Here is a 19331-nt window from a genome sequence, read left to right on the forward strand (position 1 = left end):
GCCCCTCAGTAGAGGAATGGATCAAGAAATTGTGGTATATATACATAAAGGAATTCTATGCCTCCATCAGAACGAATGACATTGCCCTATTTGTTAGGAAATGGAAAGACTTGGAAAAAATTATATTAAGTGAAGTAAGTCAGGCCCAAAGAAACTTAGGTCCCATTGTTTCCCTTATTTGAAGTATCTAGTATATGTCTGAAAAGGTGAGATAAGGTTATGTTAGGTAAATTAACCCTAAGATATGTATTCAAATGCTTTTTTTCTTTCATGTGATTGTATCGAACACATTTATAAGATTATTTCTTTGTAGCTTTCTTTGTCCCTCCCCCAAAGTATAACCCCTGCTGTCACTCTATTTGATGTCGGTATAATTTGTGGAGGGGAAGGGGGAAAATCAAGTCGATTAAATTGGGATACAGGTGGACCCATTGCAACAATGAGAAGTAAAAGTCGTTGTGTCAAAAACGAACTTTACAACTTTGGTGGGGGAGCGGGGAGTATTGGATGAGGGGGTTGGGGGAGGATGGGGAGGATGTGAATGGGAAACAAAGGAGGGGGCTGAAATTCTTGATAAGAAATGTACTCATTATCTTGCCCATGTAATTGTAACCCCTCTGTACAGTATTTTCACAATAAAAAAAAAGAAAAACATGGTAATGGGGGAAGTGAGTACAAAGGATAGACAACAGAGCAGTTTATTTTGTACACTTTGTCAGAATGACTATGTACTGGGAACTATATATTACATCATTAAACATATATTTATATATGTATATTTATTTATATATGCATATATGTGTGTATTTCCCCTTATATATGTACACATGTATATTACTATACACACAAATACATACATATATACATGTATACATGCACAGATGGAGAAAGACACATAGTTACAGCCAACACAATTTTCACTAGTTGTTGAATATACCTTAGATGGAATGCTTGGAACCAAATATTTTGAATATGTATTTGTCTCTAAGAGTTCTTTTACCACTGCTCTCATCTCTTAAAACTGGTAGGTTTTGACAGATTCGACTTGCAAAATGCAGTACAAGATATAGCAAATTACTTGGAAATCTCAGTATGCAAAATCATATGGTGTCTCCCTGCTCTCCATGGAATGCTTGCTCTTATAGACACTCTCAAAAACCAAAGCAGCAGGAGAATACCCTGGTAAATAATAAAGTTACACGGCTTTAAATAGCATCCTTCCTTGAGCCCTTTTCCAACAGCCAGCATCAATTCCTAAGCAGAATAGTGTGTCCTCAGAAGACTGGACCTCAGGTCAACATTTAACAAACCCATGTGTTAAGTCCTATGAGAGAAATGCTGACTGAGGTGTTGCTGATTTCCTGGCCAAGAAAATAAGAAAAAAAGAAATTATTTTTAATGTATTAAAGTTTGAGAATAATTTGTAACCTGTCAATAAATGTGTAGAACACAACTGTACCAACTGGCAAAAAATTACGTGTTTCATTTATGTGCTCTTAGACTTGGCGAGCGATTTTAAGTGTGTCTACACAAGTAGAATAAGCATAAATCAAGCCAGCATTTCTTCATTTAAGATACAAGGTTGAACCATTTTAACGATGAGATGTACAAGACAGTCTGTCAGAAAGCAGGTCGAGAGATGAGTTGGGGAGGTGTGAAGAGAAGGGATAGTAGGGGACAAAATGATAGGGTAAAAATGCTCAATGAGAAATGTACTCATTTTATGCACCAGTGGCTCATGCCTTTAATCATAGCTACTCAGGAGTTTGAGATCTGAGAATCGCGGTTCAAAGCCAACCTGGGCAGGAAAGTCCGTGAAACTATTATCTCCAATAAATCACCAGAAAACCAGAAATGTAGCTCAAGTTGTAGAGTGCTAGCCTTGAGCTGAAGAGCTGAGAGGCAGGGCTCACGCCAGATTTCAAGCCTCACGACTAACAATCAAGAAAAAAAAAAGAAATGTACTCATTACCTTACTTACCTAACTATAACCCCTCTGTACACTATCTTTAAAATAAAAAATTGTAAAGATTAAAATATTAAAAAGATAAAAGGAAAACGTCTGTTCTTAGAGGAAGTTGTATTTGTCAATCAATATCAATAAGGTATTGGTTTTAGGACCACAGGCATATTAAAACTTTGTATACTGAAATTCTCTACATAAACACAGTATATCATTTACATTAGAATCTGCCCACAAACTAGTGCAGTGTAATTGCTATGAAAATTTTTATTACATTCTATGTTTGTAATGAAAAAATGAAAGTATATGCACTATCAACAGATACAAATGTTTTCAGATAATTTTTGTCTGCATTTTGTGGATGGAATTGGGAGAGGAATTTTGAAAAGCACAAATTTCATCACCAAGACCGGTCTGCAAAATGTAACAAAGAGCTAATACAGCATCATTGAATAGTAAGGAACTCCAAGGAGATATACTTTAATTATCAGAAAGTGTAACAACCCAAGGACTTTTTAGAAATGCAGCTGCTAGATTTCTCATAGAGAGCTTTGATAACACTTTGTGAAATACAAGTCAGAAACTCACTGAAGTGTAGATGGTTTTCCCTCACTTTCTATCATGCTCAGTTATTATCAATCTACATATAGCTAATCTTAAATAATCCTCTAATAACAAAATGTAGATGGAGTGTTTATATGCAGAAAACCTTGGAAGGCTAACTTTTTCCAATTAGCACAGTCTGTATTCTATGATCCAGCAGAGAAAAAACTAGGTAAGTATGCCTTCTGAATAATTCTTATTCTGCCCACATCAGTTATCTATCCTTACCTGTGCCCGAGTGAGAGGATTTTAAAAGACTTTAGTGATTTAAAATTTAAATTTAAATGTGGGATGAAATTAGTTCCAATTCATTACGTTAAGATATTTAGAGAGAATTGAGAAACCTAAAGGTCTATAAAAATTTTTTTAGGAAGTGAAGTGGTATTGGAATTTGGTTCTCTATATTTTTAGCAATTTGCAAAAAGAATTGGCAAAATAAAATTTACCTTTGCAGCAGACTTGACACTTATTAAATTTTGTATATTGAAAAGAGCACAAGCCTAAACAATTTGTCAATGCTATCCTCTCATTTATCTCTAAAGGTCTATGCATCTGGTCTCTTAATATTAAAACCAAATTTTTTTAATCTTTAGCTAGTTGTGCAATAGGGTTTTGCTTCACCATATCAGTGTGGAATAGAGGGTATGTACATTTCATTGTACAATACATCTGAATCATTGTCAATCTTTCCACTTTTCTTCCTTCCCTTACCCCAACCCCACCTATCCTTTCATGTTTCCTACCTATATTCTCACATATGTACATTGAGTGATATGACTGTAACAGTCCACCATTTCCCTCTCCATTCGTCTGTCCTACTCCCTGTAAGCCCAGCTCCTTACTTAAGACTTATTTCAAATTCATAGTATTTTGTTAAATATCTCTGCCTTTGGCGTTTGGCTTTGGACTTGCCACATCTTCACGTCCATCTTTGACCTACATAAATGAGAATATTTCTCCACATTTCTAATCTGTGAATGGCTGATAGGTCTCCTTTACTATTCACCTTCTGACCTAAATTCATAATTGGACCTTCAAGGCCATCCAATAGAGCTTTTTTCTTCTCTACACTCTGAAGATGGAAGGAAAATAATTTCCATGAATATCAAAGGTAATTTACCTAGTATTGGAAGTTTAGGGACGATTTTCAATTTCTGATGATAGAAGCAGGAGTACGTTTTAATTATGCAGATTTTACTATGTAGTGAGCCCTGTAGTCTTCTAATTTTTCAATAAATTATGAGTAACCTCTTATCAATAATTTAAAAAGTTTTATTTCAATATTTTAAATGCTGTACCAATTATTTTAAAACTTTCACATTAAGTTAGACTGAACCCCCCCCTCCACCATTCCATCACTAATTCAGGTTAAGTCTCCTTTGGCTTTATTGTTTGAGGGGATGAAGGTAAACAGATGAGGGTAAACAGAAAGATGATCATGACTCAGATATCTCCTTCCTCTTCTGTTTCTGCTATTCTTGTTTAGAAGAAGACTGGAGCAGGGAACAAGAGTAATGTTTGGGCAAGGGAGCATTCCTGGCACATCAATTATTGTTTCTCAGTATTACTTAAACTGAGTACTCTTGCCTTCTCTGTAACAGTAACCTAACTGTGGCTTCCTTTTTGAAGGGGTAAGCACATTAACAGGTGATTAGAAGTAAATTGATATTGTATATCTCAGCTTACTACTACCAAAAAAGCTTTGGCTACATAAATGCAAAGCCACTGATTGTTCAACAATAACTTAGTGAGGAGTAGACAATTCTACTCAGCTCCCCCTCCTCTACTATCCTCCCTTCCCCACCCCTCCTCTCATTTACCCTCCCTTCCCTTCTTCTTTCTTTGTGTCTCTCCTCCATATTCATCTCTAAATTCTCTCTTTTTCTCTTCCAGTAGCAAGTGACTTGGTTTATCTGACAACACATAAGTAATTGAACAAATATGTTGTTTACTCTTTTTGTGAATAATTATTCTTTTTTTTGGGGGGGGGAGTCTGGTCATGGGCCTGAACTCTGGGCCTGGGTGCTGTTCTTGGCTCTTCAGCTCAAGGCTAGCGATCTACCACTTGAAGCACAGCACCATTTCCAGCTTTTTTTTTTCTATTTATGTGGTGCTGAGGAATCGAACCTCATGAAGGGCCTCATGCAGGAAAGACAAGCGCTCTACCACTGAACCACCTTCCCAGCCCCGTGAATATTTATTCTTAAGAAGTGAGTTCTTGCAGGGCACCAGTGGCTTACAGCTAGATACTAGGTAGGTTCAAATTTGAAAATTGCAATTCAAAGCTATTCTAAGTAGATAAACCTAAGAGAAGAATTGAAATGTGGCTCAGGTGGTATAGAGTAAACATTGAGAATTAAAGCCCAGATTGTTAGGTTTTTAAAGAGAGGTCAAGTAAGAACCACACCACACAGGTGTTATTCAGGGAAGGGGTAGGTTTATTCATCATTAGGGCTGGCACCAGGCCATCTTGGCCCTCCATGCATCTGGGAAAGGCCTGGGAAAGACCTGGGAAAAAGGGTGTCTGGGCTTGGGCTAGGCCTTATCTAGGATATGGGTGGAGAAAGGTCTGGCAATATCAAATTCAGATGTGACCTCAGCAGATGCAGCTGTAACATCTTCCAGGTGTGCCAGTTGCCTAGGTAATGCAGGTACTGGGTGAACAACTTGCTTCGAGGAGGATAGAGTCTGCTCCTCATCCAGGAATGGACCTTACACAGATAGAGCTCAAGGCCAGGAGTTCAAACACCAGTACCAGCACAATATAAAAAAAATCAGTCCTTGGTCTTTGAAAAGGGATATTTCTCCAAAAATTCATATCCAGGACAATTTTCAAGGCCAAAGACTCTTTGAAAGGCTCTTTCACATCTTAAACTGATTCCTCTGCTTGATTTACATTATGTAAAATAGGAGTCACACTTCACATTAAGAAGTATGCACACTGTTAAACAGTTCTTACCATTTTCAATGTAAAGGAAGCATGGGAGAGGAATTCACCTCACTTAGGTGAATGAAGTTTGACTCACTGACAGACATTTGCAAGTAAATGAGGGTCTGTTTACATGTAAAGAAGTCTACACAGATGGTTTTCTAGGGGAGAGAACAAGCTAGCTGCTGTCCAGGTTTGAATCAGAGTAAGTTTATTCCTATGATATGTCAAAGAGAAGATCATCTCATAGAATTCTATGCAAACAGCAATTTCAGAAGGTTAAAAAAAACCCATGTCTACGTTGTGAACAGCCAAGTTTTCACAAACAAAAGAGTTTCCTGAGCCAAAAAAATATGTTAGAGCAAAACGGACTATGTTAAATATAGTTAATGTCTGAGTGACAGGTGTAAAAGAGTTCTGTAATCACAACTAAACTATAAATTTTTCATTATGTCCCTAACAAGAATTTCCAAGATAGGCCTTGCTAAATCTGTCATAGATGACTGGGTTTATGCAATTGTCAGTTTTGTGTAGGGCCCAATATCTTCTAGGGTCGCTTTGTTTGCAAATTGTTCACACCATATGCAGTGTCTAGAAAAATGTGCTGTCTTGCAAGGCACCTAAGGGATTTTTGTGCCACTGTGAATATTTATTGTTTTAATTCTTGTAATGGTACCTGTCAATGTGAACCCTTTTGAGGTAAGAATAATAGTTTCTGTAACCTTTGTTCCACTAACAAATCTCAGATATAAATATAGATAGGCACCAGTGGTTCACGCCTGTAATCCTAGCTATTCAGGACGCTGAGATCTGAGGATCACAGTTTAATGCCAGCCCAGACAGGAAATTCCACGAGATTCTTATTTCCAATAAACAACCAGAAAACTAGAAATATTGCTATGTCTCAAGCGGTAGAGCACTCACCTTGAGCTGAAGAGCAGAGGGACAGCACCCAAGTCCAGAGTTCAAGCCCCACTCTAAAGACTCAGGGTCTATGTTGAAGAGGCAGAATGATGCAGGCTCCAGCCTTAGGATTATCTGAGGACTGTGTTTGAGTATTAGGAAAGCTCTTGGCATGCCGGGCTAGAGAGGGAAAATGTTCTCTCTCCGTATATCAAAACACATGTCACAGCCTCCTGGGAGCTGAGGAAGTAGCTCTTCTGCTTGCTTAAACATAGATGAACAGCTGGTCAAACATTTTCCTGAGATTGGAGAATTGGTTTGAGCTTGCTCTAAAATAGTTTAGATATATACCAAGACATTGTCTCATAGGTTATGTAAAAATGTATCAGTTGAAATTTTTTGTGTGAATGTCTTCTGACTAAATCTTGGCAAAGATCATGCTTGCTTTTCTTTAAATACCCACTAACAATAAAGCACAGCCTGCAGTGGCAATTGCTGTTTGCACTCTGCATCCCCTGTGTTCTGGTGATTTCGTGACCCTTACCCAGGGACCCCAACGCACTAGACGTTGACACCCCCTGACGGACCAAAAAAGAGAAAAAAAATATATATACAAACATATATGATACGATGAATTACACTTAAATATACATGAATATTTTTGGTACACATTTAAATATAATTAATGTATATTTCCCTTATATACATCTATTTACATATATAAGATAATATTATATCTGTATGTTTATGAATATATTTGTAATTAATATCCATAGAGTGCATCTGAAGATTTTGGGGAAAATGTAGAGTCCCTAATGGCTTACTACCGACCCATCATACTTTTAAGCATTTTTTCCACTTATTAAAATGTCTGGAGTACTAAGATTGGATGATTATGAAACAGAGTAGCTATTTTATTCCTTATAATTTTGGATTAGAAAGATCTACTTACTTGGTATGAAACTTACCAAAATATGATCTTGAAATCACACTCCACATACTGGACATATACATCAATTTAGCAACTTATAGGTCTGAAACCTTTATTTGAATCCTATATCTCATATAAATTCAGTTTTCTTAGAGTCAGCTACATCTAAAAACATGCATGCATTTTCATGCTCACATACATCCCCACACTCACATGACATGCTAAATGTATCACTGTAATAAGTAATAATATAGATACTGAAAAAGAACATCTTTTCAAATGTAATTACATTTTATTTTTTAGATATAATACATTATTGAAAGAGTTATAAAAGAGCAGCTGAGAGGATGTTTCAAATAGTAGAGTGCCTGCCTAAAGAACATGTTTCTCAGTCCAAACATCATTATTTCCATCCTTCCTTCTCCCACATAAAAAACATAAATAACTACAGAATTAAGCTACATGTTCCTTAATCATTAATTGAATAAAGAAATTGTAATATAGATGCATATATACACAATGATATATTATTTAGCCAGACGTAATAATGAAATCATAGCATCTTCAAGAAAATAGATAAAACTGGAAACCTTCATATTGAAGCAATAAGCCATATTGTGAAAAAGAAATACTAGATTTCTCATATGCAGACTCTAGACCCAGAAAATAAAATGAATGACTAAGGTATAAAATATGGAACTGATTAAATTTAGAAAAAAGTAAGAGAGATGAAGAGAAATATTGTGGAGTATATATTTTCAAATAGTTTATGATAGTATGATGGCATAATAAAAGTATAAAATAGGATAATGAAATTAATAAAATGAATAAAATTTAGCAAGCTACATTATATGGACCTGTTTGTGTAACATAATAAAATACATTTGAAATTAATATTTGCTAATAAAAAGACAAATATTCATTCCAGTTGTTATATATTTATATGTTAATTTCCAATTTTTGTTCAGTTATTTCCCTAATAAAGTAAAAGGAGATATTGGTTTTGCTCCTTTAGAAAGACATTCTTGTCGTTTTAGCATTAATCTAGTTATTTGCTGTCAATGTGAAATTGTTCAATCCAATTAATTATTATATTAGAATATTTTCAAAATATTATCCCTATAGGTATGTACTTTTTGCTATTCATTGAATATGTTTTCATTACTTAATCGCTATATACCATTTTCTGAATGTAGTTTGGTATATGCAACTAGGATACTTTATACCTGACATGGAAATCAATTATTCAAACAGTTTTTATCCAAAAAGCCTATAATGAAATAAAGAGGTAAATCCAAATTATTTATATTTGAAGACAATTCTTGGTTTGTCTTCTTCTCACATTCCCCTTTCCCTTCTTGAGAATAATACACAGTGTAAGGAAATGCGTAGAATGTTTTGGAGAAATAGGTTGACTTTAAAAAATCAGTTACTCTATGCTGCATTTTTCTTTACTTTATATCCAGAAAAGCTAAATTCTTACCTTATCATTTTCCTTAGGTTTTATACTCAGGTTTAATCTCTGATGAGTGACAAAGATATAAACATTTTTTAACAGTGATTAAATTTAGGCTGAGGAACCTATGCACAACTATACTCATGCAGATCTGCCTCATCAGTCATGAGACCATGATATCAAAATGTTAACCTATGCTTACTGAAATCATGCTTATGAGATTCTGTGTATTAGAAAAAGTGGTTATTAGCATTTGTTTTGTAATCAACATCATTTCATGAGTTAGCAACTGAAGTGAGACATTATACTCAGAACACAATTTAAGGAAGCATCCAAAATTATTTACCAAGTTATACACCATTTAACACAATGTTTTAAAATGCAAGCTAAAGGAAATAATTTATGGAAAAAATTATTTAAAATAAATACAGAATTAGTATGATTGATTTTTCTTTTACGCCAGTTTGCAATATGGCTTGCATGATAATTTTTCTGATTATATATTTAGTTAGGTCTTGATATATAGTTGGAGACGTTATGTTCTTTCATATATTCATTTGTCAGATCAAAGAGGAAATGAATGCCAGAGTCAAATCCATAAAAATGTTACAGTTGTATCATGCTACTTTGCCAAAGTTTCAAATCAGCTCGAGTAACTTGGTTTTTTTTTGGATATAACTAAGTAGTTGTGCAATATTGTCAGTACTAGAAAGATTTTGACCACCATTTATGAAAGTAATATTTTCCAGAAACTACTTCTATTCTCTCTTTTCATTAGATTTTTAAAATTTCATTTATATCATGTGTTGATGGTTTCCTTTAGGTAACCCACATTCAGTCTTCTACACTGTAATTTAGTGTAGTTTTAAATTATGTACACTCATGTATGCTGCTGAGATTCTATCATTTGCTCATTTTGTTCTTGTTAAATCAGTAGTTAGTTCTCAATATGGATACTATTGGATTTATTCATTGCATTTCTGAAGTTTTCAAGTAAGTCATGCTGTTTGTGATTTGATATTGTAGCAGTTTTTTCTTTTAAATATGTGCAGATCTTACTTCACTTACAATTACCTTTGTTTTAAACAATTTGATCCATTCAAGGGATTTGCTATATTACGTTCATCCAGATGAATTTAATTACAAATTAACACAACCTTATTTCTGAGAGACAGTTATCCTTATACTCTACTCAAATTAACATGTATTTGAGGTTTTTGTACTTCAAAAAAAACCGGGTATAACATGTTTTTGTTCCTAGGGGAATTCCAATCTTTTTGGTTGTTTTTCCAGCTGTGGTGACTTCAACATATGTGTGCATTTTAATTCAACTTTTTTGTGTCTAAATTTTGTCTCATATAACACAAAGCAGAAAAAGAATCAGTGATTTAGAACTTTTCCACATAGAATTCTAAGAGAGACACTTGAAGTTTTGTGACAACTGGGACCAGGGAGGTCTTGTAGGTGGAAGACGTGGGAGAATAACAGATAATGTTTGATGTGATTTGAATTCGGCCTCCTCTTGCCTCATTATTTCCAATTGTAATAATTTTGTCTGTATGAACTCAGAATTTTTGGTTTACTTGGGACACACTACACATTCATATTGGATTTTAACTCTAAAATATTCTTTCCTTCATTTAAAACCACAGATGTGAATTTATAATGCTAAAATAGAATCTACTAATTTATATGAAATTGTTCAAACTATTTTCACTTCACACTATATGCAATATAAAATGTAATAATAATAGTGTGAGATAGTATGTAATATTTGACTTTGGGGAAAATCAATTACACTGGATTTTTGTGAGATACTTAGTAATAGTAAAAATTATATTTGTTTCTATTAAAAAATCCCAGTTACATCTAAAAATAACTCATAGTTAAACTAATGTTAAAAAATATTTTTATTGGAAAAAAGCCAGAAGTTACAATAAGATTGCTTGTTTAAAATTGAATTGGATCTGGGATTTGGTGGTTCATGCCTATAATCCTAGATACTCAGGAGTCTGACATCTGAGGATAGTGGTTCAAAGCCAGCCTGGGCAGAAAAGTCTGTGAGAAAATTGTCTCCAGTAAACCACCTAAAAACCAGAAACAGCAATGTGCCTTAAGTGGTACAGTGGTAGCCTTGAGCTGAAGAGCTGAGGACAGTGACCAGCCCCAGAGTTCAAGCCCCACGACTGACAAAAAAAATTGACATGGACTTGTACTTTATTATTTCATGATTTTTTATGAGTGGTTGTTCAGTGAAAATGTAATTAGTGTTTATATTTTGTGTTGGCATAAAATGAGCCTACTATTGTGTTAATTTATTTAAAAAAACTCTCTGATTATATGACAGCATCAATTTTGTGGATAATGATTAAGACCAAGTTGCCTTTCTGGAAAAAATATTTATATCACCACCACAAAAAGAAGAACAAAAGAAAATATATGCCAGGAAACTTATTCTGTGAATCATAATGGACTAATATTCTGTTATTGGTGAAGATGTTGCCATTTGATTTTAGTATGCCCCAGAAAGACCTATGTGTGAAAGAAAAATGGCTTTCCATTCCCTCCCAGACTGTGGAGAATACCTGAATAGTTCTTCTGGAGATTGAGTTCTTCAGAGTGAAACCATGAAAACATAGTCTCTCATCTACTTTCTTCTTTTATATTTTAATCATTCTAGGTCAAAAACATTTCTCTTTGACATACTTTCCACTTTGATATAGTCTTGTCACAGACCACCAAAGCAATACAACCAACTGAACATACGTTGAAATCTTCAAACTTGTATATCTGAGTAAGCCTTTCTGCTTAATACATGGAAAATATCACTTATTATGGTAGGTTATAAAGCTAACACAGAAGTCTAGTCTTTCTAACAATGGAGAGTACATAAAAATGTGCCTCATTATAAAATATCTACTTCCAAGTTGTATTTTGTGTTTTTGTTTCTTTTGATCTAGGGCTTAAATTCAGGGTCTGGCTGGTGCTTTTATGGTCAAGGCCAATGATCTACATACAATTTGAACTGGAAATCCATTTGCCCCTATGGTTAATTGGAGATAAGAGTCTAAGGAACTTTCCTACACTTGCTGGCTTCAAATTGTAATCTTCAGATCTCAATCTCTTAACTAGCTAAGATTAAATCCTTGAACCACCAGAGCCTACCCATGCTGCATATTGTGTGTAATTCCAATTTTCAGCATTGTATAGATGTTCCTACTACAATGTAAAAAAACTTAAAATGTACTAAGTGCATTTGTAAAGTATATTATGAAGAAAGAATTTTCATCCTTTTAAAAATCTATGCAAAATCTATGCTAACTAGTGATATTTTGCTGTACCTTTCCTGCAACCAGTTTTATATAATTTAATAATTGTCAGGCCAAGTTTCTCTATATTCAACTGGAGATTTACTATTTCATCCATGCATGTAAATGTATATGTATACGTATCTATCTATACATCTTCCAATATGGATCATCAGATTTGATACTTAGCTTTGTTTTGCTGTTCAGCAGTTGAACCTGGTTGGCTCATTCTGTGACAATATCTGTGCTCATTCTCATCATTCCTTTTTTACCACACCATCAGCCTTCTAAAATCAGCCTCATTTCCTGGAGAAGGTAACCAATCAGTCCAACCCACAGGGTTGTAATAAAGCAAGTTTTAAGAAAGGAAGTTAACATGAAGTGACAACTACAGAATTTCTACAGAGACTTAGTAAGTTATCAAAATTATATCTGACATCTTTCCATTTCTGCCTTTCTTCTCTTCTCATACTTAAGAAAGCATTGACTAACACTATAAATATATTGCATTTATAACTTAAGGATCAATTTTTTTCCAATCTGCAGCCTTTTTTCTGTGATTTTTGGCATAAACATTTGGGAAATTTTTTTGGATTGTTATGGGATTCCATCCAAAACAAAGCCATGTATATCAAGTAAGCCGATGTTTTCAACTCAGAGTATTAAACAAAAGAGGGAGAAATTTAAGGTTAGTTATGTATGTTAATCACAAATATGGGCAATATCAAGATATTTTCAAATCGTATACTTTTACTGGATAAAGTGGCTCAAACCTGTAATCTTATCTACTTGGGAAACACATTAGAGAATTCCAGTTCCAGGCAAGCCTAGATACAAAAAGAAGTTTCAGAAACTATAACCATTTGCTGGGTGCAATCTTTTTGCTTGTGTTAAGATTACTACAGTCCAATCAGGCCCAGGCAGAGTGATACTACCTCAAAATAAGCAATCTAATTACAATCTGAAGGTATAGCAGTAATGGAAATGCTGTTTCACAAGTATAGGGTTTTGGGTTAAATCCCCCAGTACTGCTAGGAATTTAAGTGTGTGCCAGGGTAAGAATTGGGCATGTCTAAGGTCAATACTTCATACTGGTTTTACAAGCTCTAATAAAACCTTTACCTCTCTTGCTAATTGTCTTAAAAGTACAACCATAACTTCCATGCCCATACCAAATAATATCTTATGAGAGATTTTCTTCTACCCATTAAATAATTTGTTTTGTGTTGGACACTGTCCCACTGAAATCATACTAAAGATCAAAAACCCATTGCCTCAGAAAGTGACTGCATTTGGAAACAGAATCTCAAAGGTAGCATTTAAGTTGAAGTGCCCTCCAAGGGAAGCAGAAGGCCTTGAATATGCCAAGGAAAGAGGACTCAGAAGAAGCCAGCTCTGACCTTGGAGTTCTAGTTCCACAAACTCAGAGGCAATGTATTTACAGTGTTAACGCTACCCAATCTATGGTAGTTTATTATTACAATTACTAGCAAACATGTGGAATCTATAAGACATGAAATGTCATTGATTCTTGGGGTCCACGACTCATCTCTATAATCCTAGTGATTAAGAAGGATAAAACTTGGGGGATAATGGTTTTCAGGCTGGTAGTAAAGTTCATAAAGTTCTATCGCCAATTAACTACAAAAATTTCTGGGCTGGAGAGATGGTTCAAATGGTGGACTGACTACTGTTAGCAAACAAACACAGCATGACGTATGTTGAAGCCTAAATGGGAAGAAAGAAAAAGTCCTTAGAAGAATAGTATGAGAAACAGAGTTATGAATAGGAAAGCAGAACCAAAAGAAATAAACTTATTGATACAGACAAACCTTCCCAATGTGAAATACGGCACAAACTGTAATATTTAGGGTTTTCCTTCCTATTTTGACAATGAAACTGTATGCAATAAATAATCACATTCCTTTTATGTTTCCATAATTTAACTGGTTTTCCTACAAATTTATAGAATACTGTAGCTATGGAAAAATCAATAAATATTGCATTTCCATATAGGATTTCATATTCTTGCAAGTGTTGTCTAAAATTGATCTACACTGAAAAGATTGCCATTGATATCTTTCTGATGATTCCAAATGTTTATAATTTCAGCTGACCTTTCACAAAACTCATATGCGAAACATAACTTTTTAGTTTGTTCATGCAATCATATGAACACAAATATATGGCGCAAAATGTTAATTACTTTTATCTACTGTCATTAATGTACTATACCTAATAGAATTAAATATATACCCTGAGCGTAATAAGATTCTTCCTTCTAAACACAGACTTGCAGGCACACATACACACACACACACACACACACACACACACACATACACACACACACACACACACACACACATTTATCACTCTGAGTAGGTTCCTTACATTGGATATCAGACAATGTTCTAATAATCATACTTTCCTGCCCAGACATAAAATACATTCATAATTCCACACATGCAAAAAAACCAGATCATTCAAAATAATGAGAATATTTAACAAACCCAGCTCCTGACCCATCTACTCCCTGATTTCATTTATTCATGCCGATGCATTTTTCATGTCATATTTAAAAATATTTTTGAGTCTCTCTGATTAGCAGACAAAAATATGCTATCATATAATAGGAAATGTAGGTAAAATTACTTGTCCCTAGATAATCTTTAATATCTTAACAAAGACTTCTGTTTATTTCTTGCAGAGTCTTTTTCTGGCATTTTGCTCTAATGTCTAATATTAAATTACAAAGTACATGCCGTATTCCTTAATTCATTTTTCCTAAAGGTTATGGTATGGAGTTGAATCTGATTTGTTTGCTGATTGTAAATTAAATTTTCTCAAAAACTGGAATTATTGTTTATGTTACTCCTAAGCCATTTGAAATATCTAAAAGAACTGCAAATTCACCTTGGCAATGATTTGTGAATGGCAGTAATGGTTGTGGAGAGATGAAGGACTTGAATTATCTAGAGTGCCTTAAAAATGGCACTGTCACTTAAAGGGCTGATCGATTAGTAAGCTTTTAAAGTGTGGTTTTCATATTTCATCTAAGTAGATAACAGTATGCTTTTCATCACATTCTTGCCTGAAAAGAAGTAGAATTATTTCTTTCCACATTTTATGCTCTGCTGCTACTGTAGTGAAACCAACAAACAACTGCACAGCTGTGTTAGCTGTGTTAGCTGCTCTAGATTTTGAAATTTTCTTCCAGTGGCCCTAGTGTTTTGAACTCAGATTCATGGGATAGTCACATAATCCACAATTACAAAGCACCACAATATAAAAAGACCATTTCAAAATGAGGTTCAATTTTTATGTTTGTTGTTTCCTTTCTTATTGATTTCTTTTAAGGAGCTAGGGGCTAATTATTTCTCATTGTTGATGTGACTTAAATAAATTTACCAGATTTTTGCAATAAAATAAAGAGATATAAAAAGACATATTTAGTCACAAAATAAAAGTAAATATTTGAGTGATTCTTTCCATTCTAGTCCTATTCTCAGTTATCTTCAAATAACGTTGAGATGAGCAAAGCATATGTGTAAATTGACATATATCAAGCACACAGGACTCTGGAATCTTTGGGCTTTAATTTATCAACTTCACCTAGAAAAGAAAATTATCACTTGTTTCAATTCTTAAGTAATCTCATTAAAATAAGTTTTATTAATTTTATCAATAATTCTCATAGCCTATGTAATTGATGCATTGCAATATTATTTGATTTATAACTTCCACTAAATTAATATTTCATTTATAATGCAAAGCACTCTACCCCTAAGACACATTCCCAGCACTCCATGTCAGGTTTCTTGATTTCTTTTCTTATATTTGGAGGAGTTAAAGCCTGGGCCTGGGTGCTGTCTCTTAAGCTCTTCAGCTCAATTCTAGCACTCTACCATTTGAGCTACAGTGCCCCCCTTCAGGCTTTCTGGTGTTTCTTTGGAGATAACCATCTCAAGGAATCTCCTGCCGAGGCTGGCTTTGGACCCTGATCCTCAGCTCTCAGGCTCCTGAATAGCTAGGATGAGAGGTGCGATTCACTGGTGCCCAGCTTCCAATTTAAGTTTCTAAGTGGTGAATAGGAGATAATAGTCTCATGGGACCTTTTGTTTCTGGGATAGTTTGGAACCCAAATCCTCAGGTTCCTGAGCAGGCAGGATGATAGACCCCAGCTAAAAACACCTAAGCCGTGATACTTTGCTGCAAGGGGGTCTTTGGCTCCGCGTGGTAAAGTACTAGCCATGAGCAAAAGAGGAAAGTCAGCACCTAGGCTCTGGGTTGAAGGTTCATGATGGAGAAAACGAAACCAAACCAATTGTCAGCAGGAGACAAGTCACTAGATTTCAGTACATATATAAATTTGGCCTTGCCTTGGGGACATACCTGAGCCTCAACTTTCTCATCTGCACAATCATCTAACTTGTGGAGCTCCAGCAAGGACCAGATGAAAGAATAAACCCCATGAAGGACTCAGCGCATAGCATCCTGTGAAGGACTGAGCACCAGCACCCCAGGAAGGGCTCATCACATAGCTCTATCCCACAAACTGTAATTAGAATTCGGGTGTTTTCATCAGTATCACCATTCTTTCAGAAAAACGTCACAAATCACAAAAGTTCACATCTAATGGTGTAGAGGGGTGGTTAATGGCGGGGAGGGTCCTCAGCCTTGGGGATTGCACGCATAGGTTGAGGGTACTCTCCTAAGACCTTTTCCTCATGGCTAGAACTCTATGACTTTCAGCGTCAGGTCAGAGTCTCTCAGACTTCTTACCAGGGCTGAGTATTCAAACAACCAGTTTCAGAACTCATCCCTGAGCAGCTAGGGGTGAGCCAGCAGAGTCTGGTTCCATGGAGTTGTTTTGCAGCTGTTGACCTGTGGCTAAGTCAGGTTAGATGGCAGCCAACAGCTTCAGATTCCCGGCTTGCTCTGTCATGAGGTATTTGAAGTCCTGGCATTCTATAGTTACAGTCACAACTTTCTAACTTGTTTTTGGTGCTTCAGTGACAGCACCACTTCTGGCTTTTTGTTTGCATGTGATAGTGTGGAAATGAATCTAGTGCTTCATACATACTAGGCAAACACTCTACCACTGAGTCCCAGTAGTGACAAGTGTAGAAATAGATATGGTTTGTTTTATATATAGACATATATATACATATAAAACAAGAAAGGGATGTCTTTATATTAAGTCATATATACTATTTTACTACCAATTATCAATAATTAAATTATTTCTTCCTTTATTTAGGTATCATGTTTAAATTCATAATAAATTATTCATTGAAAATTAGCCAATGTACTATGATTATTGTGTATAATTTTATAATATAAACATACACTACGTACTAATGTAATTGTTAATTTTACAACATTCCATTCACATGGCTGTCTATCGGAATGCATTTTTTAGGATCTCCTGACATTCGTAGGTGGCAGGGATTTGAACCCCGGACCTAGTTTGCTGGTTTTGGCTATGGCTTCCCTGACAGCCCATCAAACTTCAGCAGTGCAAGGTTACGTACACATTCCGGTCCCTGTCATTTAGACCCAAGATGGTCACAATTCAAAGGAAAAAAAAAAAAAACTATGTAAAACCACCTTCTGGAACTTCCCAGTTTTATCCTTCTCCTTCTTTCACCCTCTTTTTTTTGTATGTTGTCAGGCAGAAGTCTGATTCTGTGCACTGTCCCTCAACTCTTCAGGTCAAGGCTATCGTTCTACCACTTGAGCCATAGCAACACTTCCGGCTTTTTTCTGCTTATGTGGTGCTGAGGAATCCAACTCAGGACATTATGCATGCAAGGCAAGCACTCTGCTACCTTCCCAACTTTCACCTTTTTTTGCCACTCCAATGATTTGAACTCAGGTCCTAGGATCTCAGGATGGGCTGTGGGTCCAGAGGCTGCACCCCAGCCTAGAGTGATTAAGGCTAAGGCAGAGTTGCCACAAGCTGAGTTCAAGGCTCGGGCCTGGCCAGAAAAATTAAGGCCCTGGCTTGGAATTTGCACCATTTTTCTGGCAGGCCTGGGATTTGAACTCATGTTCTGAGGAACTCTGTGGCACTGTGTGGGAGGGGAAGCTCACCATCTTTGAAGATAAGAATATCAGACCAGTTTCAAGGGCCTGAATTCAAGCCCCATCACTGGAAAAATAATACTCATATATAAGATTTTTACAAAGATGGTTATACTCCATATGACATTTATTACCCTTTTTTATTCATTGTTTATTTTATTTAGCATTATTACATATATAACTTTTTCAGTTATTATATCTTATCACATGGATATATTTGCATGTGGATTATACATCATACTGAGACACAGGACTTTTACAGAGAAGGAAAAAATCTGTCAAAATTGGCTTCTTACTGCACATATAAACTTTTGGCAATGCTGGGATTTGAACTCACAGCCCAAAATGCATAATTTATGAATGGGTCAGTTGTAGAACAAAAGCCTTTGGCAAACTGAGCCACCAGCCAGTTCTGAGGACCTGTGATTTATCCATAGTAGTGGGCTATATATATATATATATATATATATATATATATATATATATATATATATATATATATATATAGAGAGAGAGAGAGAGAGAGAGAGAGAGAGAGAGAGAGAGAGAGAGATTGTTAGATATAGGAATAGATATAGATATGGAAAGATAGATATAGATAGATAGATCGATCGATTGATCAATAGATAGATAGATAGATAGATAGATAGATGTGTAGTTTGTTATATATAAGCGAGAGACAATGTGAGGATATTAAATTATATAAATTATGAATTATTAGTAATTAAATTAAGTCTCCATTTAATGCAGTATCATTGTTGAATACTTACTAAAGTATTAATGTAAAATAAGTCAGTGTTCTAATTAGGAGAACCAAACCAGGGTGTTAGAATGGAAGACATAATCCAATAATTTTTGTGTGGCATTGTATAAGAGAATCATGAACTAACTGTCAATTTAATTGTAACTTTTATAAATTCAATTAAGCATTACCATGGATAGGAATGATTTTCTTAAGATCTCCCTCCATTTGTAGGTGGCGGTCCTGGCATTCCAACTTCAGGCCTGAGTAGTTTACTCAGAAATGCAAACCATTAGAATGACACTGTGATGATTTCAGATTCTCATGAGGAAAAACAGAACAAGAAGAAAAGAAAGCCAAGTGTCAGTGGATCCTGCCTGTAATCCTAGCTCTTCAGGAGTCTGAG

This window comes from Dipodomys merriami, unplaced genomic scaffold, assembly GCF_024711535.1.
Source record: "Dipodomys merriami isolate MVZ:Mamm:240054 unplaced genomic scaffold, mDipMer1.0.p SCAF_169, whole genome shotgun sequence".
In the NCBI taxonomy this organism is placed as follows: domain Eukaryota; kingdom Metazoa; phylum Chordata; class Mammalia; order Rodentia; family Heteromyidae; genus Dipodomys; species Dipodomys merriami.